Source organism: Gambusia affinis, linkage group LG08 (assembly GCF_019740435.1).
Source record: "Gambusia affinis linkage group LG08, SWU_Gaff_1.0, whole genome shotgun sequence".
In the NCBI taxonomy this organism is placed as follows: Eukaryota; Metazoa; Chordata; class Actinopteri; order Cyprinodontiformes; family Poeciliidae; genus Gambusia; species Gambusia affinis.
The window spans coordinates 4,198,238-4,213,155 of NC_057875.1; the positions used below are offsets into that span (position 1 = coordinate 4,198,238).

Here is a 14,918-nt window from a genome sequence, read left to right on the forward strand (position 1 = left end):
TTTCAGCTCTAGAAACTGCTCCAAAATATAATTTTTTATTTTATCAGGCTGTCCATCCTTAGACAGTCTTAAAATCATGTATCTAAAATATAAAAACACATTTTGTCTGTAAATTCTTTGCTCAGGTCTCCTGAAGAGGAAGTTTAACTAAATGTTTTTAAAATTTGGATATTTGCAACATTTAATCTTTATAAAATTGTATTATATTTTGAGGTTGAAAAAAAAAATTGTACAATATGCCAATATTTTTTAATCCTATTAATCGATTGGTAAAATAATCATTAGTTACAGCACTAAATGCCTAGATAGTTTGCGTTTGCATCAAGATTCATTTGCTCGAATCATTCCTGCTGCTCATTTAGGGAAAAAAAAAGTGTAAACTATCAGGTAATGGTGAGACCCAGGTTGGTTGCAGTTTGCAATGTCACCGCTAGATGTCGCCAAACGTCACAGCCAACCATTGGAGCGCTCAGGAAAAAACTAGGTTAATTTCTTGAAACATTTATCACTGATCGCTTTTAATGTATTATTTTATAACATTTTGGTTTCAGTTTTATCTTCGTATGCACATTCTTTCGTGATATGCACATTTTTTATATTATAATTACGTTCTTTATTCTTTAATATTCGGTTGCAAATGTTTTTCACTAACCTAGCAGCCTTATCCCTCATTGGTTTCTCATTCCAGTTTTATAGGCTGGCAACGTTTTCTTTTCATAAAGATCTGTTTCTCATGGCACACCAGACAAAAAAACTCTCAAACTTCAAAATTCTGGTTTTGTTGTAATTTCTTAAATTATTAACTCGGATGTCCTGAGTTTAATCAGGCAGCTTTAATCGACTCTGTTCACAACATACATCATTTCAAATGAATAGAAACAGGTTTTAATTCAGCTATGGTAAAGAAAAATTTATCCAATGTGATGCATTTTTCTTCTTTCACGGAAGTTACTCGGTCAATAGTAACCAGAAATTTTACTCGTAAGAGTAATGCTTCACATTAAAATTACTCTAGTAAAAAGTACAACATGAATAAATTGTGACAAAATCTAATATCATCGGAGAAAAAACTAAAAGCCATGAAGACTATTTTCTGTTGTCTTCGGTTTTCGCCAGTAGTATCTGTTGATCACGTGACTGGTGGGGGAGCGTTTCCATTACATTTTAGCTAAACACATCCATTTCAACGCGGCTGAAAAACCACCTCTTCCCAATGCAACAACTTTTTATCAAAAAATTTTAGTTTTTTCACCCAAAATTGTCATGCTTCCATTAAGAGAATTTATTTTTCATAATTTCAATTTGCGCAATTCTACAGTTACTGCCATTACGGTAAAAGGGGGAAGTTGGGCTGTTGCTCAGGTTTCAAAGCCGTCGGGTTGTTTCCAACCAAATTAAGCTGAAATCCATTCAGAAGAAGATTTGTTATGATTCTGTCTGTTGGTGACTGATTATGAATAAATTATCAAGATTACCTGGAAACAAACCACTAAACAACCCGTTAGGTAAATTTAAGCTAATGTTAATGCTAACTAGCCTCCAGGCGGGTTCGGAGCTCTAACTGAGGTCAGCGGGTTAGTGGCAGCTGAGCCCGTCCAGATTCTGTCCGAATTCCTTTAACGTGACATAATGCTGAACTCTGGACTCAAAAGAAGCTTCATCTGGATCTCCAATCCTGCCAAACGACTGAGAGCAGCGGTGAAGTAGCACTTGAAGACCTGACCACACACCCTGCCCTCTGTCGGGAAACCTCCAAAAGCCGCTTTTCTTGCGCCTCTTCCACCATTTTCAGGTTTTCGCCCCTAATCTCCTGATCGAATGTGCCAAACGCTCCCCAAAGGATCCAAACGGATGAAAATCAACGAAGAGAATGGAGTCATTAGGAGGCCTTTGGTTTGCAGAGGAGCCGCATTGTTTGAGCTGCTGAACGTTTGAGAAGATAAACAGAATTCCAGCGAGGAGACATGAGCTTCAAGTGCTGTTATAAAAGATTAATGCAAAGGTTTGGAAGCACACACACGATAGTTACCGTTTATTCTGAAAAGAATCTCATTTTGGGATCAAATTCATGCGTTTGTTGTGGGTAGAATTGAATGAGGCGAAAGGATTTCTGTGGATTTGTCTGCAAATTTTGGATCAGCAGAGATAGAAACGTACTAGAAGCAGACTAAAACGGAAAAGTGTTGCATTTAAATTAGCTAGGAAATCAACAAAAAAATAATAAGCAAGTTAAAAAGAAAACATAAGTTCGGGATGATAAAACGTAAGACACTGAAAATAAAAATAAGAGAGTAAAAAGATCTAAATAATGACATAAGAAAGGGAAATCTGGTTATTAGACTGAGAGGAAAATATACAAAATAAGAAAAGAAGTTTAAAAATTGGGATACAGTTCAATGTTAAGAAAGGCAAAAAAATAAACATATCATTAGATGAATGTGACAAAATAAAAGCAAACTAAATGTCAAATAATAGATATGGATACTGGTTAAATGTCACACTACATTTGATGGTTTTTGAAACAGCTCATTTTACAGACACCAAAATGCTTTAGCTACATGCAAAAAACAATAAAATGTTATTTATTTATTGATTTATTGATTTATTTTGAGTGTTTGAACTGCTTTTAGAAGCAGTAGACCTCCAAATGGAAGTAAAAACATGCAAAAAAAAGAATTTTGCATAACAGATCTTCTTTAAAATGCAGGGAGTGATCATAAAAAGTCATCAGAAAAATAAATACTCAAGTAAAATACAGAAACATGAAAACTCTACTAGCTAAAATTGGGTTGCTAGGCAATGGGCTGGGCTTCACTTGGGTTGCTAGGCGACAGGCCGTGCCTGCTGATTTGTGACATTGCATTACAAAGGTTTAGACACCAAAAACATGAACTTATTGACAAAAAAAAAACCCTGGGTGTTTTTTTTTTTTTTTTTTTTTTTTACTGGTTTTTGAGTTGAGACCCAAACAGACAAACAAAAACATGAAAAATATGAATTTTGGAAAATAGTTGGGACATTTAATACGTTTGCTTTATGTTGTTTTTGCATATTGTACCATCTTTGACTGTGTGGCCGCCTCCCGCTCATTATTTATTCTCCGTCTCTGTTTGATTGGCAGTCGGCCGGACCTCCTGGCTGGGAGCTGCGGCCGACTGACCAGTGCCATATGGACTCCTTTATGCACGCACGCTGACCAGGACACACACTGGTGGCTCCAGGACAGCACTCTTTAACCCGTTTAACACGCTGCGACAAAAGGTTTGGACCCCCATGTATGCAGCGTGGAATTTAACCAGCTCTCTGCGTCACACTGGGGCTCCGATTGTCTGAAAACAGAAATGTGATCTAACTTTTCCTCCCTGCTAGCCTGGAGTTCATGTGAAGATCATGAAAGAAATCATAAAAGCCCAACAGGAAGGCATAAATATGAGTTTTAAAGTCATAATTATTAGATATAAAGTCATATTTTTGACTTTCAAATTCTCAGTTATGACATTCAGTCATAATTTTGAGATACAAAATTCTAATTTCCACTTTCAGTCATAATTTTGACTTTCAAGATCATAACTAAGAAATAATAATTTATAATTTTGACTTTAAAAGTTACAATTATGAGTTTCAGTCGTAGTAATGACATAAAAAGTCATAATTTTGAGATACAAAGTTATAATTTCTACTTTCAGTCATAATTGTGAGCTGTAATGTACTTTTATACTCATAATTATGGGATTCAGTTATAATGATGATATCAAGTCATCATTTGAGATACAAGCCATAGTTTCAACTTTCAAAGTCACAAATAGGAGATTTTGTCACAATTATGGGATAAATAAGTATCTGATAATCAAAGTCATGATTATGAGACTCCGTCAAAAAAATCTGACTTTTTTTCTCGTAATCCTGACTTTAAAACTCTTAGTTATCTTCCTGTTGGGCTTTTATTCTTTCATTCATGGCAGAAATGTGCTCCATAAATTCACTCACATTTTTATATTTAACCTAAACTTAACTTTGTGCACTTAAGTCGATTTATCGTTACAGAGCAGGCAACAATGAAACTAGAGCCAAGTTGAGTCAGCCAATGTTTTTTTACAGTGCAGGGATCTTACTTCAGTGTGTAATGGAGAACGTTGTCTTGATTTTACCAACCAAAGAGTTTTTTTCCTTCTGCTGTTCAGCCATGATAAGTTTCTGCATCAGTTCCAGCTTTCTGTCAGAGTTTTCTATTTTTTTAATCACCTTATTGGCAGCATGAACGAATAAAAATAAAAATGTTTCAGCACAGAAAACCTGAATACAATCAGGAGGATCAGAGAAAAGTTATAAAGTACCAGAAAGTACTTAATTTTTCAGATTTTTCTGAGAGTTTAAATAAAAAAAAAGAAACATAAACCAATTTGGATTCCCATCAAAGTGCCACATTTCCTGAAAACAAAACTTTCTGCTTTAGATGCATCAGAGATGCCACAGCTGACATTGTGTTTTTTTCTGTCTCTTCTCTGAGATGTGCACCGTCCTTCCTCCTTCCTTCCTCCTCCTCCTCCCTCTCTGCCCAGCTGAATACCCACTAAAGGTAATTAGATCATAATGACCTCGCAGCATCCATATAAAACCTGATTATCCACGCCACCGTCTGCCTAATGAGCTGAAAAACTGCTGTGTGAGTGTGTGTCAGTGTGTGTGTGAAATGTCTGTATTTTGCTCCTTTCGTCACAGCTCTGTGTGGCATCTCAACACTCACACCGACCCTGGAAACAGGAACCACGGGCTGCAGGACGAGGGACCGGGACTGAGCGTGGAAACGTCCTGATTGTCCTAAAAGAGACAAAACAAAATGAAGGCAACAAAATCCAACTGATTTAACCGCACAGAGGATTGATGTAAATTTCCAGACAGGTCAGTGTGTGTCCAGTTTGAGTGAAAGGAGGTGTGAGAGTTTTTGATCAAGGCAGGAGTTTAAACCCCACCGCTTTAGCTCTGGTTGTGCAGTTCTATGTGAACCTGGTCCGTAAACTGGACCAACCAACATAGTTTCTGTGTCCCCTTGTTAAAAACTCAACAGACAGGAAATGTTAGAGCTACTAAAGCTACATTAGCAGCATTGAATTAAATTTCCCCTTTTGCTCATCTCTGCGCAGTGCAGCGGATTTAACTCATCCTGCAGGGCCGGTCCAAGGCTTTATGAGGCCTGGAGCAGAATTTGACGTAGGGGCCCCTCTTGCTGCTAAAAACATCAGCACCTCTAACAGCTTCTGTGTTAGATTTAGTTAAATCTGGGAGAAGGGGAGTAGTTAAAATGGCCAATCCTAAAAAGCAAGTTATAATCGCAGTTTACTAATTTGTATTTCTGAACAAACAGAGCTCAAACTCAAAGAATGAACTCACAGCATCAGATTGTTGCTATGGTAACACAACAATCTAACTATGAATGTTGTTCTTTGAACCTTTACTAAGTAAATTTGTCAGCTCCTTAAAATATTACAATTAAATGTTAAACAATTTAAAATCTTTAAATATTTGTATCCTGAAACCATTAAATCAAATTTAGCAGCTTTGATAATAAAACAAATGTTGCATTTATGTATCTGTGGTCTGTGTTAAAATCTTAGCCTTTATTGGCCCCTGAAGCCCTGGGGGGCCTTATGGAGCTGCTGACTTAATTTGGACTAAACAGAAGTGAAAATAACTGATATTCATTTTAATTGTATTTTTTTAATTAGTTGTTTCTAAGACTAGTTGTGGATTTAAATATTGTTTCATTGGCGATGTAACATAAAATTACCCAGTAATATTTTTACATTTCCTGTCAACCTAACAAAGGGGTGTCAAACTCCAGACCTCCAGTCGCTGTCCTGCAGTTTTTAGATGTGCCACAATACAAAACACTGGAATGAAATGGATTAATTTCCTCCTCCTGGTGTAGATCAGTCCTCCAGAGCCTCAATGACCTAATTATTCTGTTCAGCTGGTGCAGCAGAGGAACATCTTAAAGTTGCAGGACAGCGGCCCTTGAGGACTGGTTTAACATCTTTTCTTACAGAAACATGGTGGACCGCCTCGGCGCCCCGACCCACGGGCTCAGCAAGTTTTCTGGGGGAAACCCTGTAGTGTACTAAAATATTTCCACCAAATACTCGGAAAGATTTTGTGTTTTTTCAGTGTTGTTATTCGGTTTTGAAATTAAAATACTGTATTTTCAGAAATATTTGTTTGTGCTACTTGAAAACTAAAGTGACTCTTGGATGGAATGACGACGGCTCTCGGCCCATTCGCGTCTGCAGGATTCACAGAGTCCGACACGTTTGAGCGTTTTGTACCTGCTCTCTGCTCTGAAGCTGATTCAGCTTTAATTCTCTGTGGAAACGTACTTCCACCTCCTGACTCCTCCTCCTCCCCTCTGTGATAAAGAACTGCCTGTCCTGGCCTCGTGAATCTGTTCAGAGTGTGTGAATGATAGACTAACCCTTTTTTGAATGATAGACTCCCAGGGGTCACACTGCAGCCCGGGGGGCCCATTGTTGCTGCCCCTCTGCAGCCCCTCTCAGCTGCACTTGACGGCGCTTTGCTGCGATGTGTGTTTGCTCTCAGGTAGAAGAAGAAGCCGATCGCTCGTTGCCCTCCACTTCGCCTCACTGCTTCTTTTATAGCGGCTGAAATCGGGCCTCAAAAGAGGCTGGATACTCAAACCCAACAGCAACAAACGAGAGCAAAAATATCTGCAAATTCAAGCAGAAACTTTACAGCTTGACATAAAAGAACCTGAGAAGAGAAAATGTCAAAGTATCTGAAGAGAGAACATTTTTAGATGAAGAAAAGAAAACATAAACCAGAAAAATTTTAAATAAAAAAATGGAGAAATCTAAATGCATTTAAAATAAGTTTAAAAAACCAAAGAATAAATAAATGTTTCAGAAAATGCAGATAAAGATGTTGCTAAAAAGAAAAAAGAAAATCTCAAGAGCATTTCTAGCAAATAAACAGCAACAAAAATGCAAAAAGTACAATTTTATCACGTAAAGCAAAATAAAATAAGAAATAAGTAAAAAAGTCAGAAAACCTCAATATTTTACAAAAAGCACAATAAAAAAACTGAGCCATGCAGATCAAATAAAATCAAGAGACAATATTTACAAATATATGTTTTAGAAGAGAAATAAAAAAAATGAATGTGAAAAACTATAAAACAGAATAAATACTAAAGATAATTTAAAAACAGTTAGAAAATAAAACAGATAAAAATATTGTTGAAAATCAAAGCCATAAAATAAAGAACAGGAAAAAACAAACAAAATGAAATGTAAAAATGTTTTTGCTTCATTCTTTTAGAAATTAATACCAAAATAACAACAAACAAAAGAAAAACAGGAATAAAACATTTTAATGCAACCAATAAACAAACAAACCCAACAACAGCTATTGGCTGTAGTTTTATTTTACATTTTGGCTGTAATATTTAATTTCTGAATGTAATTCTCTGCATTCATTAATAATAACTTTTCCTCTTTTTTTCTCAGTTTTCTGCCTTATGAGGCAAAAATTAAGACAAATCCAATCTGAAATTGTTCGTATCATCATTTATTGTTATTTTTGTCAAAATATTTTTATTAGAGCCAATCAAACAAATTACAATATAAAATTCTTATTTTGCATATGTACTTATTGATACACTTAATATAATATCAACAAAATAGAGCATAAAAAAGAAATACAGTTTCAGCCTTTTTTGTTGCTTTTACTCTTAAATCATTTTATTTTACTTTCTCAGGTTTTCTGTCATTTTGTGTTAAATCTTTTTAATCTTTCCTATCTATATCAGTTCTTTTCTCCTTAACAGTCCTGTACAGACAAAATGTAAAAAAGAAAAAAACAGAAAACTATTTTTTAGCACCGTTGTCTTGTCAAGCCAATCTAAATTTCTAAAGAAGGAGCACATTAAGTTCCTGCAGCAAAGCAACAGTTTGAAAAAGGGTGACCCCTCTCAGTGGAGCTGCCGCGGCCCTTTGACCAGGAGTTAATTATCCTTTTTATTCTCCATGAATGAGTTAATTGATTAATGAAAACTGTTAATGGATTTATCTGTAAACAGCCTCTCGGTTTTGCAGCTCTGCGCTGCGACTCGGAGACGAGAGTCTCGTTCAGATCCTTCTGTTCGCTTTAATTAAAAACTCAAGAATCGGCCTCTCAGAGGGATCGGCCTTCGCAGCTCCTCTGTGCTTCGGGTCTCCCACAGTAACACCCATTAAATACAACGAGAAAGAAAGACGGCGCTGTAATTTAAATCCCCTCCTCCTCTGCCACTTTACATCATCGGGTTTGAGCTGCGAGCGGGACGCAGACGCCGATGGAGGAGAAAGAGGCGGATGAATGTGGAGCTTCAAAGCGCGGCGACCCTTCAGGGAATAATCAGCCGGCTCAGGGCGGCTTAGCGCGGCTAACAACGCTTTCTACAAAAACCTCCATCAAACCTTCATCAAACCAGAGGCGACAGCAGGAATACAGAGATGGAGATGTGGGTTTGAATCTTCCGCCTTCATTCAGCTTTGAAAGAAGCGGCTTCGCCATCTGAGGTTTATGTTCAATTTACCTCAGAGTTGCACAAATTGAAATTATGAAGATATTATATATTTGTTTAATGAAAAGATGGCAATTTCTGGAAGACAAAACTAATGTTCTAAGATTACAAAGTGGTTTTTCAGGCATATGGAAAGAATTTTCCGTATCACAGGAGTCACATGATCAACAGCTGGATGTTACTACTGGTGAAAACGACAAAGAAAACAGGAAGTGGTAGTGAAATGGATTTTGTTTTTTTGCGGGTGCAGGTTGCAGTTGTGGGTAATGTTGCACAAGTTGAATCCATTGGTTTTCTGTAAAATATAAACAACATCCCCAAAATGCCGCATAAGCCTGAAAAGAGGCATATCTTCTTCCCTGATTGGCTGATAGATAATTAGCATTAGCTAATGGCTAATTGGCTGAATTATGAAGGACCTCATGTAACTGTTTACATCTTTGTCGCTGTGGTTTTTAATGATTGTGTGAGCAAGCTTATTGGAGTGTGATTTTAATAAAATTTCTTATTTTATGGAAGCACCACAGTTGCGTAAGTGTTTCTTATTAACGTTATCAGAGATTTGGACACATTTGTAATTGGAAAACACAATTTTGCAAATATGTTGTTTAAATAAATGCAATTAAAGTCACACATGAATAAGTTTGTTCACATTAGAAGTTATTAAAATATAATCAACCTACCACTTCCTGTCATGTTCTTTGTCTTTTCTGCCAGTAGTAACAACCTGTTGTTGATCATGTGACTCATGATGTGGAAAAAGTGTTTCCATTGCAGTTTTGCAAAATACACAAATTTTGATTCAGCTAGAAAACGGCCTCGTCCTAGCACAATACTTTTTAGCTAAAAACGCTAAATAAATGCCACCTTCAGAGGGGCAGTATTATGTATTTTGAAGGCATAAAGTTCCGTTTTATTGGACAATCGAGTAACTGTTACCTTCTGTTGTTATAAAATGTATACGGCTGAAAAGAAATTTGACTTCATAACTCAACACCTCGAAATTGGGCCGCTGTTTCTTTAAGAAGCTCCTGCTCTCTCTGAAACTCTGCCTTCATGAAGTGATCACAACACGGTTCCTCTATTAACCCTTCAACATTTTATCAGTGTTGCTTTGAGAAGTAGCTCCTATAATGAGCTCTGCTGATGAGCAGTTCCACCAGGTGTTTGCTAATTACTGCTGGCTAGTCTGAAGGAGCTGGGTAGGGGAGGGCAGCTCTGCGGAGTGGAAACATTTTACATTTGTACCTCTATCATTTTAAAGATATTAATAAAGGGTCATTAAAGGTCAACCAGCCAGCCCACAACGAAAAATGGTGTCAATCAGTTGCACTTCGTTTGTGCTGCAGAAGTTTTAATTTGGGCTGTTTTAATTTGTAAGATTAACCTAATCTTATTAAATTTTCTCTCATTTTTTTGTATTACTCCAGTATAAAACAAAATGTATTACTGCCAATAAACTGAAGGGATGAGATGCATCACACCTGTTCTGGTGTTTTTATTTTTACATTTACTAAACAGTTCATACTTTGAATAAAACATGACCAGTCTAAACATGAAATTCTAGGTAAAAGAAGTTTTCCCAGCACTTCTGTGCTACATGTTGCCTCTGATTCCAGTTTTCGGTTCCAGAGAGGAAAACCTCTGCAGAAAGAACACCAACAGATGGCCTTTCTTGATTAACAGCTCACAATGTGGCTAATGAAACTTTTAAGATGTCGTTAAACGTTTAACAAAACTCACTTGACATCGCTGGGTTTAGGCTCTCCGGGGAAAATGGAGATAAGGACGTTAAAGACGCTGCTGGTCACGTACGATTGCTTTCCCTTGTTTTCTGTTGTTTTCATGAGAAAAGCAGCAATTACACGAACACAAAAAGAACTTGAAAGGAGGGAGAAACGGCGCTTAAATAAATGATGTGAGTGATAATCTGAGGAGAAAGCAGCTCTATCGGACATATGGCCGAGTGCCGCAGGATGGAGGGTTTTCATGGTCTTCACTCAATTTCAAGGATTAGAGATGCAGGGAGGCCGACGCACACAAACACACACACACACACGCACACACACACATCGAAGTGAATAAAACATTTTTTACATTTTACTCTAAAGACGAACCTGAAATATGTATGTGACGATGAAAATGTTGAGTCCGATTAAAGTTTAGTTCATTTTAATTATTTAAATAGCACCAATTAAAGTTGCAGCATGTAACTTTTATAAATGAATATTTTTTAAAACACTATGCCGAAATAGTTTAACATGAGATAATCTGTGGGGGAAAAAATCAAGCTTCTCTGTGTCTGTCTGCAGAAATGAACTGCTTCATTTCTGAAACAACCAGTCAGAGCCAGGGGGAGGGTCTTAACGCTGTCAATCATGCTCGTGTTCGCATCTATCCAGATATGTGAGCAACACAAACTTGAAGTTGAGATCATCAGCAAACACAAGATGAAGTGGAACAAAACTAAACCTGCAACTGAAAGAAATACTGCAAAAGCCAAAAATGGGCTTAAATCATGGATTTACCTCCTTCTCACCGAGGACGCTAAGCTACTACAGCAGAAATGACAAAAGCATCTCCGCCTGGCTACAGAAATGTTCTGCATCCTTCAAAATTTTAAAGTCCACGATGTTGATGCACTCCTGAAGATCTCAAGACCCTCCAAACACTTTTCACACTTCCAAGTGCTTGAAAAAAAACTAATCAAAATGTTTTTTGGCAGCAAATAAATGTTTTGGTTTTTTTTGGTGTTTGGAAAATGAGCAGTTTAAAAAACCTCTGTAATGTACCGTCAAAATTCAGCAGGCGCTTCCCCGTTACCTAGCAACCCCGGCAGCGTTCTATTGTTACCCTATCGTTGCTAGGTAGTTCAATGAAGCATAATAGGTCACCTTTAAAAATGACCCATCATCTGGCAGCAGATGATCCAAGGATTTATTCTGAAGAGCGAGTTTGTGGGATGTCATGTAATTATGCGATTAATAATGTCCAACCTGTAACAAACAGGTCAGACATTATTGTCTATGCAGTGTGGGCTCAGCGCTGGCTGCTAATATAAACATCTAAACAAGCAAATATTTGAAATGAAACTTGAAGAATCTGCAGAATCATATTTATTTGCTTCTGTTCATCTGTCGGTGGAGAGACGCTTCTGGAATCGGTGTGATAACAACAAACAGGTGGAAGGTCAGAAATAAAAACCCTGAGGTTGGACTTTGATGAGCGGTGGAGCGAAGAAGCACCTGGACCTGGGAGGGAGGCAGGGATTTCCACATTAGCTTCCCCTCTTTCTCCGGACGGACCCCCATGAAATCACCCCTTAAGTAAAGGATCACTCACCATGGGCGTGCGGCCATGCTGGTAAAGCCCATGGTAAATCGAAACCATTACTGTCTGGTGCTGAAAAGGCAGAACTAAAGACCGTCCTGTGTCCCACCACTCGTTGCTGGCTTTCTAATACAGCAGCTGTGTGTGTGTGTGTGTGTGTGTGTGTGTGTGTGTGTGTGTGTTCACACTGCGACAGTGTGGACCTCATTCCATTAAAAATACAAAACTTTAAAGTGAAGAAAAGGAATCAGATAAAGTAAAATAAATGCAACCTTTGAGGAAAATCTTTGAGAAGACACATTTCCTCGCAGGTTAAGGTCAAAAATTAGAAATTGTATCAGTGACAAACACTTTAAACTCTGTAGTTGATTTAAAAATAAATGAAACATGTTTAGGAACTAAATCATTAATCAAATGGAAAATACTTTATTGATTCCTAAGTGGAAATTTGTTATGTGCTGTCAGCTACTCCTTTCAAAGTGTTAAATATTGGTAAATACAAATATAACCATGAGAAATGTAAAGTTTATATATATATATATATATATATATATATATATATATATATATATATATATATATATATATATATATATATATATATATATATATATATTCTGAGTGATTTACATGGTTCCAAACATGTTCTCTTTCAATATACAGAATTTTAAGTAAAAAAAATACTTAATTAGGTTTTACAGTGCAGTTAAGTCACTCAGAATTATCAATTTAAAGGTGTGTAAAGTTAACAGCTTGCTCTAACATTTCAAGTTTTTAAAACTTGATGTTTTTTTATTTTTGAGGCAATGAATTTGCATACATTTTTTAAGTAAAGTCTACTTATTCTGTTTTACAGTGTGGCTGATGACCAGCTGGGAAAGGCCATGGTAACTGGAGGAGCTGCAGAGATCCACAGCTCAGGTGGGAGAATCTGCCTAAACATTTAAGAGTAAACCTAAAACCAGCACTACTTTACCCTGGAGAAAGTAAAAACGTATTTGGTAAAAAGTCTACTGACGAACTGAGTAACTGATCAAATTATCATTTAATATTTAAAAATTACATCATCAGACGGACCAAAATAAGTAGAAATTTTTGTATTTCATGGACAAAATTCATCTGAGTAACAGAAAATAGCAAAATCAGACTAGAAATATTTTTCCAAATCAGTTTTCTTCAATAAAAAACTTAGGAAACTTTAACAAAAGCTGCAGGAGCGTGTTTGTGTCTGGTGGATTTTTGGTTAAAACATGTTTGTTTTTCATTCAGAAAATTTCTGGCAGAAAATCCAGAAATTTTACTCAATAGTAAAAAAATACTTCATAATAAAATTACTCAAGTAAAAGTAAAAAGTACAGTGTGGTAAAAATACTCCTAAAAGTACAAAAAAGTTACTCAAGTGAATGTCATTGAGTAAATTACTATCCGACTCTGATAAAAACCCATTAAAGTTTTGTGGCTTTGACCCGTTTTCAGCACCTGGCCGCCCGCTCTGTCTTCCCGTTGCTGTTTTATTCTCTCTTTCATGTCTTCACCAACAAACTGAGGCCTTTCTCCCGCCCTCAGCCCTCCCGTCTGGTCTCTCTGGCCCAGCCATGTATGACAGATATGGTTGATTGTGAGCAGATCATTGAGGTGAATGGATTCAGTGGAACCTCCCATTCAGTTCATAGGCGAAGCTTTCAAAGGAGCCCTGATATGGAAAAAATGGGGAAATCCTCCTGGCTGCTCCTTTATTCTGCAGGCTGTGTGTGAGCTGCTGACTTTAGTCCATCTGAAATTATCAAGTAAAGCTGAAGTAGGAAGTGGCATGAATGTCCCTCCTGGTGGGCACCATGACCGTAATCTGTTGTGTCCATGCACGCTCACTGGGGGCTCAAACATCTGAAAACAGGAAATGAAAATGTCCTTTTGACTCTTTCTTCAGTGATAATGAAGTTTGTAGCATCAGTGCTGATTTTCTCCAAAGACTGTCGGCCTCCTTGTAATATGGAAAGTGTTCAGTTTTCTATGAATAGAGATTTAAATGAGTCATTGGAGAGATTTGAATATCGTCTGTAAAGTTCTGCCCTCAGCTGTCAGTGTTGGAAACTGTCACAGTGGGACTCCATGTCGACTTTATGTTTGGCACTTTCAAACATGATGTCAGGAGGATCCTGACATGTTACTGTTTACATCTGGGAATTTCTACGCTGGACGGTAGAAAAAGACGATTCTTTTACTTGCCATCCATAGCCATGCTGAAAACCGGCAGATGCAGTAATAATACCTAGGGTAATAATCCAGGTATTATTACCGCAGTAATGATACCTGGACACCAAACATGCTGGAACTCGGCCTGGGTTGCTAGGTAACAGGCAGAGTTCCGCCGGGGTTGCTGGGTAACAGGCAGAGTTCTGCCGGGGTTGCTAGGTAACGGCGCAGTGCCCGTCAAACGTAACGGGAGGTTTTTGAAACGGCTCATTTTCCAGACACCAAAAAACATGAACTTATTGCCAAAAGACGGTTTGGTGATGTTTTTTTAAGCCCTTCAGCTGTTTTGTAGAAGCAGTAAAAACTAAAATGCAAGAATAAAAACATGATTTTTTTTATATGAAATCTTTAAAATATAGACGATAGCCATAAAAAGTACAGATGCCTGATCTATGTCTTTGAGCTTTGAATAAAATGAGAAATATTATGTAAAAGGTTTACCAAACTAGGTATTGGTCCCAACATTAAAAACAGACATTATTACACCAGATTCAGTTGAGTTTATGTCCCGTCCATGTGAATCGGTCTCCTCTACACCGGATCATGGAAGTCAAACGGCTCTCGGACAGTTGAATTTCCCTCGTTCTCGTTTCTTCATCCTCCTGAGAACGGTGACAGAAGCAGATGCCGGCGATGTGACGGATAGATTTCTGTTTCCCACAGTGGAGCTCCTGCCTGTCAGACTATATGAGCACCAGATCCCTGGCTGGGTTGGATCTGACTGGATTAGCTGTTTCCTGCCCAGACACAATAGAGTACA

General features: G+C 37.4%; 1 protein-coding gene across 4 annotated transcripts in view; it reads left to right on the forward strand.

Annotated features, from left to right (window-relative positions):
* The first annotated feature begins 1,210 nt into the window (after positions 1 to 1,210).
* LOC122836148 (homeobox protein DBX1-B-like) overlaps positions 1,211 to 14,918 on the forward strand; it is a 39,539-nt gene continuing 25,831 nt past the window's right edge. Inside the window, exons 1-5 of one of the 4 annotated variants that reach the window (XM_044125868.1) lie at positions 1,213 to 2,002; positions 3,122 to 3,261; positions 4,560 to 4,576; positions 4,720 to 4,899; positions 12,762 to 12,826. The gene's annotated coding sequence lies outside the window, so the exon portion shown is untranslated. Of the gene's footprint in view, positions 2,003 to 3,121; positions 3,262 to 4,507; positions 4,577 to 4,719; positions 4,900 to 12,761; positions 12,827 to 14,918 lie in introns of all 4 variants that reach the window. The other 3 variants (XM_044125867.1, XM_044125869.1, XM_044125871.1) reach the window with 3 other exon arrangements.